This window comes from Belonocnema kinseyi, chromosome 3, assembly GCF_010883055.1.
Source record: "Belonocnema kinseyi isolate 2016_QV_RU_SX_M_011 chromosome 3, B_treatae_v1, whole genome shotgun sequence".
Taxonomy (NCBI): domain Eukaryota; kingdom Metazoa; phylum Arthropoda; class Insecta; order Hymenoptera; family Cynipidae; genus Belonocnema; species Belonocnema kinseyi.
Window position 1 is genome coordinate 61491244 of NC_046659.1, and position 4031 is coordinate 61495274.

Sequence of the window (4031 nt, forward strand, 5' to 3'; positions counted from 1 at the left end):
TTTGTCATAAGGACAACCGCAGAATTTCGCCGGGAGCGAGTGCTAATCTGGAAAATTGCACCCGCTCCCAGCGAAATCGTGGTAACATTTCAGCCACGAACACGTCTCACGACCGTGAGATAGGTGGTTACAGTCTGTAAAGGAATCAATACGACGATCCAGCAAAAGCCTCGTGCACCCTAAGAACACGGAGCAAACCAAGGACTACCACCTTCTACATTTTTCCCGCAAGTGTTTTATCATATTGTTGACACGCAGGGATGCTTTTTAGGCCATTAGCAAGTGAAAGCTTGGCAACTCCAAGAGCGCCGATGATAAGGACGATTAGTTTAACAGAATATTCCGGGTAGAATCGTTGAAACTCCCTTATAAGATCTCAATACCTCTCTTTCTTTTCATTCTCCTTGGTTATGATGTTTTTGTCAGCTGGTGCCGAAAATTCGATAACGAACATGGTTCGCTTGTCGAAGTCAAGATGAACCATGTCAGGCCTCGAGTGAGCAACAGAAACAATTGTTCCAGAATATAAAGTTTCAGTATATGCGGCACTTTCCATTCTCGACAATTGATTCGATTTCCCTAGCAGCATTTAGAGGAGTGATATCAAGGTTAATGCCGTAAGAGTGACAGAGATGGTAATAAAGCACTCTTAGTGCCACATTGTGCCTTTGAATGTAGGTCGTTCCCGCTTGAGTTGGACAACTAGATAGTATGTGAGCTAAATGCTCGGGGTGTGCATGGCACGCCCTGCAGCTATCATCGGGAATGTCTTGGCTCAAAATCCTCTTATCGAGGAGCTGTTCACGAAAGTTTTTCTCTTGTGTTTTCTTATTCCGGGCTTTCAGAAGTGAGTACTCGAGATAGATAAGATTTGATGCATTTTGCTCACCCCTAATATTAAAGTCAAGTCCGAGTGTTTCAGCAGCCTCCTCCGCTGCTTTGTACAGAAACGCTCCTTTGCCCACTTCTTCGTGATTCCTAACCATTTTAAGAAGAGGGTGTCTTCCATTTGCAACTCTATGATCAGTAACAATTAAGAATAATCTTGTTGTGAAGACATTCAAGACTCAATATTCCGCGACCAGCTTGACGTCGTGAGATGTACAGTCGCGGAACGGAAGACTTAAGATGCATGCTTTTGTTCATGTGCATAACCTTTCTGTCCCGATATCAAGGGATCTGAGCTCGTTCTTCGTCCATGGAACTACCCCAAATGAATAGATTAGTACCGGGACGGCAAGCATGTTCGTTGCAGATAATTTGTTCCTCGCCAACAGTTCGGAAGACCAAATCTGTCGGATGAGACGTTTGTATCTAATTCGGAGAGTATCCTTTATAGATGTGACATCCTGAATGCGGCTCTGTGACACGCCCAGGTATGTATAAGTCTCTCCAGCGCAAAGGTGTCGTATAGCGCTTCTATTAACGAGATCAGGATCTTCAGGGATGCCATTAGGTTTTTTTCGCTTCAAATAAACCTTGGCGCATTTGTCAAACCCAAATTCCATTCCAATTTCCTTAGTATATCGTTCGACAATCCCTAGAGCTAGATGTAGTTGCTCTTTGTTTTTAGCATAGATCTTAAGATCGTCCATATAAAATACATGAGTGACCTAGTACTTTCGATCTGCAGGCTTGCCGCACAAGTACCCGTCGGAATGACGAAGTGGTAGAGATAGTGGCAATAATGTAAGGCAAAAGAGGACTAGGCTCACGGTGTCGTTCTGAAAGACACCTCTCTAAAAGGTAACCTTGTTAGTTGTCACACGATTTTTTCCAGATGAGCTAGTAAATCTGGTTCTCCAAAGCGGCTTCAATCTCTCTATGCACCTAACTATTTGCGGATGAACCTTTAAGATTTCCAAAAGGCAGATGATAAGTCTATGGGAGGTGGAATCGAAAGCTTTCCGATAATCAATCCAGGCCATCAATAGGTCACGCTGATAGAATGCTGCATCTTTGCCGACACATCTATCGATGAGCAGGTTCTCCCGACATCCGGCTGCGCTTTTCTTTGAGCCTCGTTGTTCATATATTTCTTGCCACACAGGTTCAATTGCCTGAACAATCCTATCATTTAGGATAGCTGTGAATATCTTATAAAGTGTGTTCAGACAAGTTATTGGCCTGTAATTCTTCGGGTCAGCTAAGTTGCCTATTTTCGGCAGGAGTATTGTGCGCCCTTCCGCCAACCACTCTGAAATCGGCTCTTCCGACTTCAAATATGAGATGAAATTACGGACCAAATGCTGATGGGTTGAAGAAAACTTCTTCCACCAGAAGGTTTTGATACAATCTGGTCCCGGTGCGGAATAGTTCTTCATCCCTCTTAATACTTTTTTCACCTCCTCGGTAGTGATGGGTGGGCATTCTTTATCAGGTGTTATGAGGGCAACACATAACTCCTTGAAGCTATTTATATTTTCTGAGTCTTCGTCCAGTCTATGCTGCACTTCGTAGACTTCTCTCCAAAATACTTCGACCTCCTCTGGTTTGGGTGGGTGTTCGACAGTAATTGAAGGGTCTTGGAAGAGTCGAGATGGGTCAGAGAGAAACTGTTGATTTTCTCTGACCCACCTCTCCCTCCGCTCTAGACTTCTTTTAGCATCAGATAGTATCCGTATTCTCTCAACAATATGTTGCCTGATGGTCAGCAGCTTTGACTTGTTAAGTGTGTGATAACGGGTTCGGAGTTCGCACGCGAACTTTCCAACCTTGGCGATAAAATTCCTGCCAGACGTGATGTAGTCAATCACACACTGAATGCGGGACGCGTACTGTCTTGCCCATCCTATTTTTATGGCAAGTTGATGCATTCGTCTTTTGGTCTTATGATCAACCGTTGGTTTTGTTTTACGGTTCGCATTGGCCAAAGCTCTCGCTGCATCATACACACAATAATTGATGGCCCAGAGGTCGGATTCTCCGGAAAAATATCCACGAAGCTTGTCATCCATTTCAGCCAGATCTTTAGGCTTGAGAGAAACCTTGGTGTTAATGTTTCTCCGGATCGTAAAGCATCGCTCTTCCTCTATTGGATGCCTGCCCGCGGTTGGTATTAATGTCGCCTCTCTTGCTCTGTTGCCGGCAGAGAATACATATATATATATATATATATATATTCGGTTTTGATTCCTCTAGAATCAAAACGAAGGGCCGACGAACAAAGCCACCATACGCGTCCTCGGGTTGCGGATAGAGGGTTCCTGTACCAAGGGTTTCTGCTGAATATGTTTACAAAAATAAATAGGCAGTCGCGGACAATTGTCCAGGGGTGGCCCCGAAGGAATTAACCCCCAAGCGGAGGTGTGAAAACCGTGCCGAAAGCTGAATGGCACCTGGGGGAGGTGTCTAGATTGGTGACTCTGGGATACCGGGCGATCTCTCACAGTACGCAGCCTTATCCTTGCATGCGGGGCTCTACAAGGATGGACGAACCCCTTTTCGTAGCTTCTCATGGGGACAACAATGACAACACCAAACATAGTTGTAGTAAATGCGGTTCAAAACAACAGAACGCGCAGGGATATTTGAAGTCAGAAGAGCCGATTCCGGATAGGTTGGTGGAAGGGCGCACAATATTCCTGACGAAAATAGGCAATTAAGCTGACCCGAAGAATTATAGGCCAATAACTTGTCTGAACACACTTTATAAGATATTCACAGCTATCCTAAATGATAGGATTGTTCGGGCAATTGAACCAGGGGGGCAAGAAATGTATGAACAACGAGGCTCAAAGAAAGGCGTAGCCGGATGCCAGGTGAACCTGCTCATCGATACATGTGTCTGCAAAGATACAGCATTCTACCAGCGTGACCTATCGATGGCCTGGATTGATTATCGGAAAGCTTTCGATTCGACCTCCCATAAACTTATCATCTGTCTTTTAGAAATCTTAAAGGTTCATCCGAGATAGTTAGGTGCATAGAGAGATTGATGCCGCTTTGGAAAACCAGATTTACTATCTCATCTGGAACAAATCGTGTGACAACTAAGAAGGTCACCTTTCAGAGAGGTGTCTTTCAGGGCG